We start from the raw sequence: 16,047 nt of genomic DNA, 5'->3' as shown, positions 1-16,047 counted from the left end.
CCGCTTACGAGTTGCTTTATAATGTTGTCCTTAAGTTCTTTGTTTGAATCATTGGTTTTACTTGAGAATTTCTCCAGACAGTTGGATTCAAATACTAAAGCAAGAGCCTCACATGCTGCTGCACATAGTGCTTCATCGTTATTGTCTAATATGTAGGAGCAGTATGTAATTGCCCTGCATCCAAATTTGCAGATCTATCAATGACATTTCAAATTTGTTTGTAGACGGAAAACAAAAAGAAAGACGATAACTATCAGTTAAAATTCATACACTAGAGTCAGTTCCAGGATTAATTAAGTCCCAAAGCAACTTCATTACTGATTCAGTCTCATCCGAGTTGCTTGCACCGAAAAATGTAACAACAGTCAAGCAACCAAGAATCTGCGCAATACAAGAAAAACCATACATCCAATGCATATGCATAACTCTGCTATATGCATATATATATATATATATATATTCAATGCATAACTGTTTGACTTCATTCATTCAAACAACTAGCATTAGTTTTCAACATATTTTCACAAATTTTCCTTCTTACCACATTATCATATAATTTCATGGCAAACATTAACAAATCTCCCTCTAGATATACATATAATAAACATAATTATCACTTATCACATTAATCAAAAACATAGGATTCGGATGCTAGCCGCAGTATAGAAGCAATATTTGAAAACGAAATTTCATTATTTTTCCTACTGAAAACATGAAACACCATCAAGATACATCTAATAACACAAATTACAATTGCAGGTTCATATTGCTTACCAGCTTTTGATTTGATGTATTCAAGAAAAAGCAAAGATAGCAATGACAGCTTTATGATGTTGGAAATCTATGAGAACTCGAAAAAAGATAATGAAACTTACTATTTCTCCTCTTGTCCATTATCTTCTTTGACTAAAGAGATCAAGTAAAACCCCAAATTTCTACAATTACTGCAAAGCAAATGTTAACTACTTCATAAACTCTAAACTTTTACTTATGCACTACTGTTTCTCAGTCGTTGCAAGAAGCGGAAGAATGGTGAAGCCCTTTGGCTGTCAGCGTACCTTTGGCTGGAAGAAGATGAAGGCGAATCGATTTGGCTGGAAGAAGATGTGAAAACGTGAAGGCGAATCGATTTGGCTTGATTTGAGGATATAAAATCGATGGGAAATTTTTGGGGAAAAGAAGACAGGCTATTTTGGTCTCAAAATTAAAGAGGACAGATCTGCAATACTAATGGAAAAAGAAGCAGAGATCTATGAGGGCAGAAAAAGGAAAGAAAATAAGAAATGGGTAAGGATTCTGTAATCGGCGTTGGATGGGGGTATTACCTATTACGGAACCGGGTGTATTAAGGAAGGAACAGATTTGGGACGTAATAGCAATACAACCAACCAAACAACGGATTAAAGTGGGATTAAGTGGGACCCACCGATTAGGGGTGTATTGGCTACAACCAAACATGGTGTTAGAGTATGACACGAAACAATTATCTAGGGATTTTAAAAACTATTTGCATATCCAAGTATAAATTGACGTCTGGAAGCCATTGAAAAGACGAAAGAAAATTATGATTTCCTTGTCAAATTTTATACATGTGAAAATCAAATATGAAAAATTAACCCATTTTTGCTTCTTATGTAGTTGTCTAAGCCATAGGGATAATTTCTGCCTAGTAATATTACATCACGACATGCATGAGATAGAGATGGGGTGGAATTTAACGTTGTGTGCAAAGTCGAGAAGAGCTACAACAGTGAATAGCATATGGCTAAGGGAGGAAGGAGATGGGGTTTTTTTTTGGAAAGAATAGTGATGGAAGTAGGATGGACAAGATTCAAGTCAAAATTAGAGGAAAGAATCATGGTCTAATGTCAATCCTATTTTGGGATTTAATTTAGAGGAATCTGCAATTAAAAAAAAATTGATTGGGGTGGGATCCTCTAATATGTCGGGCCTGGTGATTATGGAGTGTGATTTGGATGATAACCCAATTAAAAATATTGAGGGAAAAAAGTGGCAACGTTCTAATTTTTTGATCTCTAACGTTTTTAGGAATCAAGATTTGCTAGTGATCAATGATGGGCATATTGCCCATAATCAACAAATATCGGCGGCTGTCAGTAGGTATGCAAACTAGACAAAATGAATATCTTATGTTGGAATATTCACAAGTTGAGGAGTGCGCAAGCAGTACGGAGACTTCAGCATATGCTGACATTTTACAATCTCCAAATTGTCTTCTTTATGGAGAAAATTAAAAGGTGTTGTGGATTTTTTTAATGGTGTTGATGTTCCTGCTGATGCTACTTGTGGATGGTTGAGTCTAGGATGGAATAGAAGATAGTTAGTTACTCCTAAGAGCTTATCGAGGAACTACATTGATGTTGAAATTCACGAGAATAAGGAAAATACACGATGGAGGTTTACAGGCTTTTATAGGGCACCAGATGTGAGAGAGAAGGTTGAAACGTGGAATCTACTTCGGACATTGGGTAGGAATAGGGGTGTGCAAAATTCGGATAAAACTGAAAAATTCGGTTAACCGACCGAATTCGGTTAATCGGTCGGTTAACCGAATTTTTTGATCGGGGTCGATTAATTATTTTTAATTTTTAGGTTAACAGTTAATTGGTTCGAAACCTATTGGTTAACCGAATTTTTCGATTTAACCGAAAAAAGTAATAAATAAAATTATAATATATAAATAGGTTCACTATTCACCTAAACCCAATCCAAACCCAAGTATTCAACCCAACCCAATTACCCAACCCAACCCAATCATAAAAATTACAAATAATTTAATAAATAAAAATAAAATTCTAAAACTAAAACTAAAACTAAAGTCTAAAAGTCTAAAAATAATAAAGTTTAAAAGTCTAAAAATAATTTAATTATGTAGTGATTCAATTCGGTTAATTCGGGTAATTTGGTTAATTCGGGTAATCCGATTAATTCGGTTAATTCGGGTAATTCGGTTAATTTGGTTAATTTTTAACCAAAAATAAAAAATATATAATTTTCGGTTAATTCGGTTAACCGACCGAATTAACCCAAAAAATTTCGGTTCGGTTAATTTTTTTTGAAAAAACTTCGGTTCGGTTAACGGTTAAAAGTTTTGAAAGGTCGGTTAATTTAGTTAATGTTATTTCGGGTCGGTTAACCGAATGAACACCCCTAGGTAGGAATAGTGATTTACCTTGGCTAGTTGGAGGAAAATTCAATGATATCCTCTACATGCATGAAAAATAAGGAGGATTACCAAGGGAGGAAGCTAGAATGGAGGAATTTCGTAGAACTTTAGAAGACTGCCAATTGGAGGTTATAGGTTATTCGGGTCCATAGTTTATGTGAGAGAGGGGGAATGTGATGGAAATGAGTATTAGAGAAAGAATTGATAGAGAGGTAGAAACTTCAGAATGGTTACAACTCTTCCCAGAATGTTCGCTAAGACATTTATCTCACTCATTCTCAAATCATTGTCCACTACTTATCCAAACGGAGTATGAGGGGTTGAGAAGAAGAAATAGTAGGTTTCGTTTTGAAGCTTGGTAGACTTTAGAAGAGACATATGAGGGAGAAATCATGAGATGATGGGAAGAGAGTTCGGGTGGTTTTATGAATAAAATTTTGGCTCTCACTGTTGGAATGCAAACTTGGGTAAGAAAAAAAAGTACAGGAAGTGAAGCGCTTAATGAGAAGATTAGAGGAGTTGGATGGCTATGACAGATCGAGTGAAATTCTGGCTGAGTTGATAGATGTGAAATTACATTTAAATATGGATATGGAAAAGGAGGAAAGGTATTGGAAGCAGCGAGCTAGAGTGAATTGGCTGAAAATGGGAGAAAAAAACACTTCATTTTTTCATAATCATGCATCTTAAAGACGACGCATGAATCGTATAAAGGGTCTACAAAGGGAAGACGATACACTGACCTTTGATCTTCATGAGATGGAAGATATTGCTTGAAACTATTTTAAAGATTGTTTGTAACGAGAGGGGTTAGAAATCTTGAACATGTGTTGTCGGGGGTATCAAGGTGTATAACAGATAGTATGAATCAAGAGCTGACAGCAGAATACGAGGAAGAAATTTTAGAGGCGTTGAAAGGAATAGGGCTAACAAAAGCTTCGGGGTCAAACAATATTCAAGCGCTTTTCTACCATAAATTCTGGCAAATTGTTGGAAAAAATACTAGCTCTTTCTGTTTGGATATTCTAAATAATGGAAATTCTTTGGAAGATCTAAATAAAACTAATATAGTTTTAATACCAAAGATCTCTCATCCTTTCAATCTAAAAAACTTTCGTCCTATAAGTCTATGTATGGTGATTTATAAGATTATTGCTAAGACTGTTGCTAATCGCCTACAAAAGGCTCTGGACTTTTGAGTTGGTGATTCTTAGAGCGTTTTTGTACCAGGTCGGCTTATCACTAATAATGTGTTGCTTGTGTATGAGGTGTTTCATGCATACAAAAACAAAAGAACATGAAGAAATGGTTTTATGGCTTTAAAGTTAGACAGGAACAAAGCTTATGATCGGGTTGAATGGCCTTTCCTTAAAGGTATGATGTTAAAAATTGGCTTTGCATGTCCTTTTATTGATTTTATCCTCCATTGCATTCGTACGATGTTGTATTCTATCATGATTAATGGTGAAGAAGGGTTGAGCTTTAAATTGTCTAGAGGGTTGAGACAAGTGAATCCCTTAAGCCCTTATCTATTCTTATTGTGTGGGGAGGGTTTATTGGCTCTTATGAGATTAGCAAGGCAAGAAGGGCAAATAGCAAGAGCAAGAGTTTGTCAAAATGCCTCTCCAAGTACTCATCTTATGTTCGTGGATGATTGTATACTTTTTGGAGAGGTCACAGAGAGGGGGGTTAATGTAATAAAAAATATACCTTGAGAATATGAAGTTTGCTCGGGTCAATGTGTTAATTTTGAAAAATCCACTACTTTCTTTAGCGCTAATGTGACAGAACATGATAAAGATATGGCATCTCAAGTACTTAATGTCCATTGCTCTACAGATCTGGAAAAGTACTTGGGATTACTAAATATGGTAGGTAGAGGAAGGAGGATGGTGTTTCAAGGTTTGAAAGATAGATTAAAGCAGAAGATAAACAACTGGAATATCAGGCATCTTTCGCAAAGAGGAAATGAGGTGTTTATCAAAGTTGTGTTGCCAGCAATTCCCACATATACGATGCTTTGTTTTACAATCCAAAATCCCTTTGTGTGGAACTGGGGAATATCATAGGGAATTTTTGTGGCAAAAAAGTCGAGGGAAGCGAGGAATACATTGGTGCGATTGGAGGACTTTGTGTGCTCTTAAGGAATATGGTGACATGGGTTTAGAAGTCGGTCGAAATTTAATGTGGTGTTATTAGCCAAGCAGGGTTGGTGTTTGATACGTAATCCTAATTCGTTACTGGCGCGTACGTTAAAAGCCAAATATTTTAAAGATAATTTTCTTTAAAAATTCCAGTTTAGGTAATTTACCTTCTTTTACCTAAAAGAGCCTGTGGGCTGCAAAAGGGCTCCTCCAGATTGGGTTGGGCTGACGGATTGGAGATGGAATGAAAGTCTCAATTTGGAAGGATGCCTCGGTACTTGGAAGTGGAGAATCCGAAGTTCAGTATACTGGAAACAAGTCGAGTTTGAACAAAGTAGCAGATCTTATTGATTCAAGAACAATAAGATGGAAAAATGATTTGATTGAAAATACCTTTACAGAGGTAGATGCTGGAAGAATTTTGTGCATTCCTCTATTGATGAACTCGCACGAAGACCACATTATCTAGCCTGGGGAGGCTACGGAGGATTACTCAGTTCGTAATGGGTATAAACTATAATTACAAGATGTACATAATCTTATGCTGATAAATTACAAACAGTTTTACAAGCCGCTTTCGAACTTAGATCTACCCTCAAAAGTAAACATTAGAAGTTGGAGAATTTCATGTAATTTTTTGCCTACTTTCAACAACCTGCACTACAAAAGATTGGCTGGATCTGCAAATTGCCCAAGGTGCCAGAATGAAGCTGAAATGAGTGAGAGTGTGTTTAGGGACTGCCTTATCACAAAAGAAACATGGGAGAAATTATTACTTGGCCGATAGCAGTGGCAAATACTGAATACGGAGAATGGATAAACAATATTTTTGATACTTATCCTTTATACAAATGCAGGATGATTGCATATGCTATTTGGGCAATTTGATCATCAAGAAATAAGTTTATTCATGAGGGAGAGCAAAAATCAGGATCCCAAATAGCAGATTATGTGCAGAACTACTTAAAAGACCTGGATGGGTTGAATGCGAACTTACTAGTTCAGATAAAGAGCCCGGGAAGATGGAAAGCACCAAGTAGGACGACTGTTCAGATAAAATTTGATGCTGCATGAGAACAATACTGCATGAGAACATATCGTCAGTGTTCACATCGGAGGCGATGGCGTGTCTTCAGGCGATCCGGTTGGGGATAAATCTCCGGTTGCTGATGGTCAAAATTGAAGGAGACACACGATCGGTGATAAGGAAACTGCTGACAGAGGAGGAAAATAGATCTGAGATTGAAGCATATATTGAAGATTCAAAGCGTTTATGTACTAGAATCTGTTCATTTTTCTTTCGATTTACCCACAAAGAATCGAATAGGGTTGCACATACCCTAGCTACTGAGGGACTAAAAAGAGGGGAAAATACTTATTTGATAAATGGGGTTCCTCCATGTGCGGCGGAATAGGTGGAAACAAACCGACGATGGGTAGAAGTTTCAGACCCATCTTCAAGAGTGGCTGAAGAAGAAATGAATTGGTTTTCCAAATGGAAAGACTGAAAGAGGGGCTGCTTTGCAGTTTTCCAATGCGATTGTTGTTTTTCAGGAGTTGAGCATAACTAATGAACACAGCTGAGGCTAACTGGGCTAACGCCAGTTATTCATTACTTTTGAAAAGTAAAGTAAAAAAATACTTTTGAGTATATTTTAAATTTGAATATTTACCATTATTTTTAAAAAATAGTCTTGAGAAATAAAATATATATTTTAGATATATTATTATCAAGTAATAAATATGTATTTAAATAATATTTAAATTAGTTAATATTATTATATTTTAGTAAAAATATAAAAAATTATTATAACTTGTTGTTAATATTTTAATATATGAAATATAAATTTTAAATAAAGCAATAAATATTAATTATTTATAAAATTTAATTAGAATATATAAACTATATTTTAAATATTTAAATATAACCATTAAATATTTATAATTAGTATTTTTTAAAAATATTTTTTAAAATTTTAATTAATGATTTTAATACAATTGTAATTAAGCACCAAGAAAAAAATAAAAATATCATGTTATTGGATGGGTGAAAAAGTAATTAAGCACCAAAAGTACATTTGGGAGAGGAAAAGCTAAAACTTTTAGCTTCTCCTTTTCAGCTCCTTTTCAGAAGTGCTTTTGAAAAGCACTTCTGAAAAGCTAAAAATTTCAGCCAAAAACAGCTTGTTCTTCACAGCTTTTCTTTCAAAAGTGCTTTTGGAGTCAGAAGTGTTTTTTTTAAGCAATGAAGTACTGGCCCTAAGTCTTTAAAGCTAAAAAGGTTTTTTTTAGCTTTTTTAAACAGTTGGGCTTGTGTTGTTTATTTTGTTATTAATCATTTGGGCGTTTGCTTTGTTTTGTTTTTAAGAGCTCTTTATTTGGGCCTCTGAAAGTTTTTGAATAAAAAATTCTAGTTATTCCTCTTAAAAAACATTTGCTAATAATAGAGTTTATTAAAAGTATTATTATTAAATATTTAATTCAAATATTTTAATAAAATCATTTAATAAATTAAAATACACTAATATTATCTTTATTAATATATAAACATTATATTTTTAAGAAAGTGTCAAGTGTATCTAACATGTTATTTTAATTTTCTTGAGATTTTAATCGACATTTTTCGATGTATATGAAATATTGTAAAATAACTTTTTCAACAATGACATTATGATCCATCACATTTCAATGGCTCATATTCTATTTGAATCTTAATACGAGAAAACACCAAAAATTTAAATTGTGGGCAACACTTTAGCTCTTCCTCCAAAATATCTTTTAAAAAATAAAAGAAGGATGCGAGCAAACTAAAAATATTTTTGGTTGGATCAATTTAAAAGCATAAGTTAGAGCCCAGGAAAATATAAAGTGGGCCGCTACACAAAAATTGATTTGTTGGCCTAGGGCAGTGGAAGAGTTGTTAATATTTTATATCAAAATTTTATTACTTCTATTTTGTTTTTGGGTTTATAGGTATAAAAATTCCTCAAGAAAATCAATTAAACCCCTCCATTAACAGTTTCTATATTTGATTATGCTGTCCGTTAAAATCATTTGATGGATCAACCAGATAACAACATGTGGTAGCTCATGGTTAATCTTTCATTTTCTAATAAAAATATTAAAATTTTTATAAAAACTTGTAAAAATCCATAAAAATTATATATATTTATAATTTATTATAATTATTATAGGTTTTATAATATTTATAAGTTTTTTATATAAAACATATTAAGAATATTTAAATTTTATATAAACTTATAAAATTGTTAAAAAATTCATAAAATTTATAAAAATTCTAATAAATTATCAAATTTATAAATAAGTTATTTATTGCATTCTAATTTTGAAAACTAAACCCTAAAATTAGAATGAATACGAGGCATCAAATCAACTATTAGATAATAATAATAATAATAGTCATCGGATCATTGAAGTCATTTTCATGTTAAAAAACTGTTGTCAACCTTTCAAGGTTACCTCTAGTTTTTAAGTACAATACAGATAGTTTGGACATTGAAAAGTTAAAATTATTTGCTAAGTATTGAATATTAGAAAATAACTTTGGTATGGTTAGATACTATAAAACCAAATGGCCATTATCCAATGGTTGCAAATATTAGTACATGTTAGCATAAAATATTTTGATGACTATTTCCATTATTCAATGGTTGATTTGACATTTGTTCATTTCGGTTGTAGGGGTTTAGGTTTCCAAAATGAGGAATCAATAAATAATTTTTATAATTTATATATATTAATAATTGATATTTTTAAAATTTTATTTTTTATAATTAGTTAGAATTGTTTTAGAATTTTTATAAGTTTGTATAATTTTATATAATTAGTTTAGTTTTCAAATAAAATTTTTACATTTCTAAATGAATTTTTATAATTTTTATTAAAAAATGAAAGATTAAATTGCCACATGTTATTGTCTAATTTTTCATAAATTAATTTTAATTGTTAACGTGATTAAAGATGAAAATTGTTAAAGATAGAATCTTAATTATTTTTATCAATGCAAAAGCTCAATAGGATGCAAATGAAATTGATGAGCTTAATTGACTTTTGTTTTATTTTTCATAAATATTTTTATATACACGTAAGCCTATTTTTACCGCAACATAACATGCTTGAAAAGAAAATTTTCAAGGATGGTTTTAAAAATAAATAAATAAATAAAAGTAAAACATGAACAGTTACCTTAACGTTTTCATGTCTTCCAAATACTGATCTAGGTTAAACAAAAGTTTTTTCTTTCGTTTGAAAGTTGAAAAAAAGTTTGCATCTTCCTTTTTTCTTTTTACCACATCAAGCATTCAGTGAGGAAGGAGAATAAAAACAAGTTTTAACATGTGCGACAATAGTGGCCCAACTAGACATTTCCTTATACATACCATTCATTACTCCAATTTCTTCATCTGTGAACACTATATTGCCTAGGTGTTTTTATATCATCCACCAATGGGGGCAAACTTCCAATGTAGTTTCTGTGAGTTTCCCTTTATGATGCGCTGGACATGCTTGCAGTTTTCCTTGAAATATGCCACTTCAGTACCTCTTCTCTTGGCATGTATCAGTACTATATGAAGAGACCGATAAAAATAAAAATTAATATGTGAAGGAGTTATTTAAATAATTTTAGTGACACTCCAATCATTTGAACTAAGCAGTAAGCTTGTGAATAGTATGAACGGATCTTTTAAAAGAACCCCTCACAAAAACCTTTTGGGTTAATAGTCGGACGAGTTTCACTCATTAACCACCACACTAAGCTTCTATCACTATGTTTCGTCCAAAGTGACACAAGGCATATCATAGTGCTAATCTACCTAACCACTTGGCCACTTAGCTATGACCCACTAATCTCAAGGTGATCACTAATGGTATATAAAGCTCAAAGCATGCAAGAGCACATGGGCAAAAGGGGATACTCTCTCTAGTCACCCTACTAAAAGGCTTTCCACCCTATCATAAACAAGGTGAATCTCGCATCTTCATCATTTTTTTCGTTGTGTGTAAGAACCTATCATTAATAATTGATGCAGTGAGTGTGAATCGAATACACGAGCTTCAAATGATATACATCTTAGGATATGTGACTAATGGTATATAAAGCCCGAAGCATGCAAATAGAAGGGGTCTCTCTCTCTCTCTCTCTCTCCTCTTCCTATCTTTAACTTTGGTCACCGTGGTGAACCCTGCATCTCCACCATCTTCTCTATCATGTATAAACTTGTCATCAACAGTTGGTGCAATTAGCACGAACTCAGCCCCACCATGACATTCTTCTAATGGCAAACTGAGAAAACATCGTTCCTACTCATGAAGTTAACCAAAAGCAAACCCAAAATATTAATCAAACCCAACAACCAACTCAAAACTTTGGAATGTACTTCTATGACCCTTATAACCGATATACTCAACCATACCCATACCTACAAAGATATTATAAAACTTATCCCAGACACCAATATCCAAATCAAACATGCACGACCCAAAATCAAAACGTCAGCTCTCAACAGTTCTTGGAGTTGCAGGAACAATTCTGGAGTCTGCAAGAGCAGTTTAGAGAGTGTCAAGAATCCCAACAACCATAGCAATTGGCCTATGAACGACAGCAGAAATTATTGCAACACAACATGCAAGAGTTACTGAGTGCTTGAAGGCAAGAAAGGAGGTTGTGTAATGACAAGGAAGAAAGGGCCTCCTCCATTAGGCAAGAGCTAAATGGTTGTTTGAACTGTGAAATCCCGTGGCAAAGGGACACGATAGCCAAAAACCATGAAGGAATAGAAAAACACTATAGCAGACGGACCCAGAATATGTTCCTCAGCCTGTTTCGATACATGAAGCTGCATGGAAAAGATAAGGTGGAAGTACTTAGAAACTAGTTGCAAGATTTGCGGGCTGCATAACTTGGTTACAACTATTTCCAAAATAAAATTCAAATGAATTTAGATATAATTTTTATTTATTTTTGTTAAATTTTTTATTTTCTAAAAAAAAAACAAATTCATTTTTATTTTTATTTTTCAAAAACAAACATGAGATGATATCTAAATACCCACGCCACTTCATACCATAGTTTTAAGAAATTCATTAAATTAAATTAGAACAAATTAGCATTGTTTTTAATTTAATTAAAACCAAAATTAATTTAGAAGACTCTTAAGTTAAATCAATTAACATTTAAACTTCAAAAACAAAAATTTACAGCCCAAAAGTTATTATAAAGTTGAAATCCAAATTGTAGGATTCTATACCCACAGTTCGTATTATAGTCAATTTTAATGACTTCTCCAATTGTCTCCCCAACAGCTCAAAGAGTACTTATAAGTTTGTGCATAACACCTAAAACCCCTAGTAATCTTATCCAGGCAACTATATGGATTTGGTATGGTTGAAGTTGAACCATTACATGTTGGTCGAAGGTAACATATAGAGCTATATATCATCAATACAATCCTCCATCTATTTGAATCTTATCGAATTTATTAATTCAACTGGTTGACCTGGCTTCTAAATCGTATAAATTTTATTCAACTTTCTATGAGTTCAAGGATAATTAATCTTTATTTTAAAAGACTATGAATCTTATCCAAAAATAAAAAATAGAACAAATAGATGGTATTTCATCTCCATTTTTGTTACAATATCGCCTTAATGATTTCAATGTCCTCATATACTAAATTCAATTTTCTAATGATTATGCGAAAATCTGCCTTCACTATGGGATTCCTTTTCCCTCACTTGAATTTTTTGGTCATTTCTTTGTATTTATTTTTAAATGAATGAAGCCTCATTGTCATAAATTTATATAGCTTTAATTGAATCGATAAAATTGGAGTGTTATCAATCAAATACATATTTAAATTAATTATTTAACTAATATTCTTTTCTTATCTTTATAAAAAAGAAAAACGATTACAATATTTAATCTAAATTATATCTTTACATGATTAACCTTTCCAAAGCATGTATAATCTTTTGAAGTAATATTATGCATTTTAACTGGAATAACTCTTTTTACATATGGAACATGATTGGTCAAATTTAAAAATGTTTTTCATTTAATTATTAGAAATTACGTGGGTTTAGAATCATAATATTGTACATAATAATTAAAATTGTTCATGGATTTCGAATAGTAAAAAATTATTTTTCAATGCCCAATTCGACTTATTTAGTTTTTAAGAATTATTTTATATTAATTTTTATTTCAAAAGATATTTACTAATAAAATGAATTGTAATATTTTAAAATTAAAATAATCATGTTTTTCCTCAGAAAATGCAAGTAGACATGATTCTTTAGATTATTTTTAGTAATTATATATATATGTTCTGATTTGTGGGAAATTTGTTGAGATATCAATAGATAACGAAACAATCGGTTGAAAAAAGGGGAGAAAATAAAATGTTGATTTTTTTTTTTTGTTGCTATAGCTTTCTTATTATATAGTAGGTAGGCAGTAACTAACTAGCATGCTTGACACATATATTAATTGTTAATTACAAAGAATTAATCCTTAAATATTAGGAGTTGTTATAATAGCTTATTTACCAACTTCTACACTCCCCCCTCAAGTTGGAGGGTGATATATTTTTATCACTCCCAGCATGGATATTAAGTGTCGATGTTGTAGCACTTCCGGTCCTTTGGTGAGAATGTCTACAAGTTGTTCCTTTGTTGGAATGTGTTCAGTTTTCACTAAACCTTTCTGGATACTTTCTCTCACAAAGTGACAATCAATTTCAATGTACTTGGTTCTTTCATGGTAAACAGGATTTGCTGCAATATGAATTGCAGCTTGACTGTCACAATAAAGCACAGCTGACTTACTTTATTTAATCCCCAATTCTTCAAGTAAGCCTTGTAACCATTCCAACTTTGCAACAGTAGATGCCATGCTTCTACATTCGGCTTCTGTTGAAGATTTTGAGACAGTGTTTTGTTTCTTTAATTTCTAGGAAATTAAAGAGCTTCCAAGTTTTATACAATATCCCGTTACTGATTTCCTAAACATAAGACAAGATGCCCAGTCTGAATCACAGTATGCAATTAACATTGGAACTCCATCGGAAGCAAGTAGAATTCTTTGTACTAGATTGCTTTTAATATATCTCACTATTAGCAATGCAGCTTTATAATGAGACTTTTTAGGCCTATGCATGAACTGACTTAAATGTTGCACACCACAAACAATGTCTGACCTAGTGTTTGTCAAGTACAACAATCTCCCAATTAGCCTTTGATGAATTGTTGCATCTGCTAGAACTTCATCATCATTTTTCGACTACAATATTTCATCAAATTCTGCTATTGTAAGCTTTTGATTCTGCTCTAATGGAGTGATTACTAATTTTTCTCCTTTTAAATCGACATCTTCAATTAATTCGAGAGCATATTTCTTTTTATTTAGCATAATGCCTACATCTGATCTTGATACTTTGATCCCAAGAAAATACTTTAGACTCCCAAGGTCCTTTATCTTGAAATTCTTTTGCAATATACCTTTTAATTCACTGATCAATTCATTGTCATTTCCTATAAACAGTAGATCACCAACATATATTAACATGATGACTTGTTTGGATCCCACACTTTTTGTGAACATGTATGTAACATCCCTAACTTGTCTACGTCACTGGATTAAGGTTACGGAGCATTACTGTACAACCAAAAACATTTAAACGTCATAATATATAATTCTTTAAATACATCATAAAACATTCATTCTCATACATATCGTCACTAAATCAAGCCCTCGAGGCCTTAAAAATAGCTTTGAGGCAATTAAGGACTAATTTGAATTAATTTGGAAAGTTTAAGAAAAAGTTACAAATTTTGAAAACAGGGGTCACACGGCCGTGTAGAACCACCCCAAGTCGTGTAACTTTTGAACTAGGGACACATGGCCGTGTCTCAGCCCGTGTCCTCACCCGTGTAACTCACTGAGTAGGGTCACACGTCCGTGTGCTAAGCCGTGTAACTTTTTTAGTTGCCCCACACGCCCGTGTGCCAGGCCGTGTAACTTACTGACATGAACCCTATGAAATTCACAGATGACACACGACCGTGTCGCTAGGCCGTGTGCCTCACACGTCTGTGTCACAAGCCGTGTGAACCCAAAATTGACTTAAACTCAAGCCATTTCAAAACCATTTCATGCATAACTTTTCAAACCATTTGTGCACACTTTGACAAGACATCAAATGGTACCAAATCAACATAACTTTCAAAACTTATACATGCCAAAACAACATTAACACATTAATCAAATACCATTACAAATCACCCTACACATGCCATTATAAACCTTTCCCAAAATGCTCAATAACTACCAAAAGGATTGCTAGACAGTGTGATAGATCTCCGACGAGTTTCCAAACTGATCGAGCTTCCAAAAATCTATAAAACAAAGAAAAATAACTACGTAAGCAACGAGTGCTTAGTAAGCTCGTATAAACTTTAAACATAACTTGCCACTTTATTATTACAATTCATAGATTAAACATAAACCATTACCAATGCCATAAGCTTAGTTTAAGCCTATTAAAACACCATCAACTCACAAGTTAATAAGTTCATCAACATTACATATAAGTTCATTTTTAACATAAGTGGATTTCATAAGATACATCATATATTTATCAACCTTTTCATAATATTATTTACCATTCTTTTTACTTACTTACTATTTCATTTGCATAATATATATAACATAAGTATAATATCAACCAAAACCATATGCTCGGCATAAGCCTATACAACATCATCAAATTCACAAATTAGTATACTTGTTCATATATATATGAAATCAATCATAGGATATGTAGTTTACCATGTATAAATATAACATTTTACATCATCAATGTTACCATAATGTCATGATTCATTGCATTTGCATACTTATCATTTCCTTTTTCCTTTTCTTACCCATTGAACCATTTAGAATTACATCGGATACTCGGGAAAGCTCATACGAAGTGTTCCTTTACATCAATACTCACAGGAGCTGTGAAATGGGCCTACCCACACGAGCTCTGGGTCGAAATATAAGCTACACGATGCTGCTAACACAAGTTGTGGAGAATCCACAACAAATGAAGGACCTCAACCATTGGTAGGACATTCAAGACCAGCACCCGAAACATGAAATCCCTAATGACATGTCATTTGTATCCTAATAATTCTTAAGGTTCAACCTAGACTCAATATCCGTCAATTCATCATAGCATTGATACATTTATACTTTGATTCATTTACAATAAAAATAACATAGTAAACATTCAATTTAAATAACATTAACACGAACTTACCTCGATAACTAGGGGCGTAGAAGTTAGATCGAACTAATCCGAAGCTTTAGCTTTTGCTTAATCTAAGTCTGAACGTGGTTTATCTTATTCTAAATAGATAATTTCAGTCAATTAAGTACTTCTAGAATTCAAATTAGTCCATATTTCATATTTATACAAAATTATCAATTTGCCCCTAACATTTTAACTTTTTCACAATTTAGCCCTTAAGCTTATAACATAAATTTTAACCATTTAATCTAAATCCATGTTAACCGTAGATGCAAGGATCCTTGATACAACCCATATTTACCATCATTTCACAATAAAACCCTAGAACTTATACCTTTAACAAATTCATCTCTATTTCCAAAAGTCATAAAAAAACCACTTCACAAAACTTGTTTAT

At 32.5% G+C, this 16,047-nt stretch overlaps 1 long non-coding RNA gene across 6 annotated transcripts; it reads right to left on the bottom strand.

Moving 5' to 3' along the window:
• Window positions 1-6,939, bottom strand: LOC105766972 (uncharacterized). 6 transcript variants are annotated; one of them, XR_008196272.1, is made up of 6 exons: window positions 6,329-6,939; window positions 5,725-6,041; window positions 5,499-5,639; window positions 876-944; window positions 271-340; window positions 1-174 (listed from the first exon to the last, which is right to left on the bottom strand). It is a non-coding gene; the product is annotated as an uncharacterized LOC105766972 (long non-coding RNA). The 6 variants fall into 6 exon arrangements; XR_008196271.1 differs by having other exon boundaries at window positions 271-944; window positions 5,725-6,069; XR_008196268.1 differs by having other exon boundaries at window positions 271-944.
• Between the last annotated feature and the right edge of the window lie 9,108 nt (window positions 6,940-16,047).

This window comes from Gossypium raimondii, chromosome 5 (genome assembly GCF_025698545.1).
Source record: "Gossypium raimondii isolate GPD5lz chromosome 5, ASM2569854v1, whole genome shotgun sequence".
NCBI classification, from domain to species: domain Eukaryota; kingdom Viridiplantae; phylum Streptophyta; class Magnoliopsida; order Malvales; family Malvaceae; genus Gossypium; species Gossypium raimondii.
This window is presented reverse-complemented; position numbering and strand designations above follow the sequence as displayed.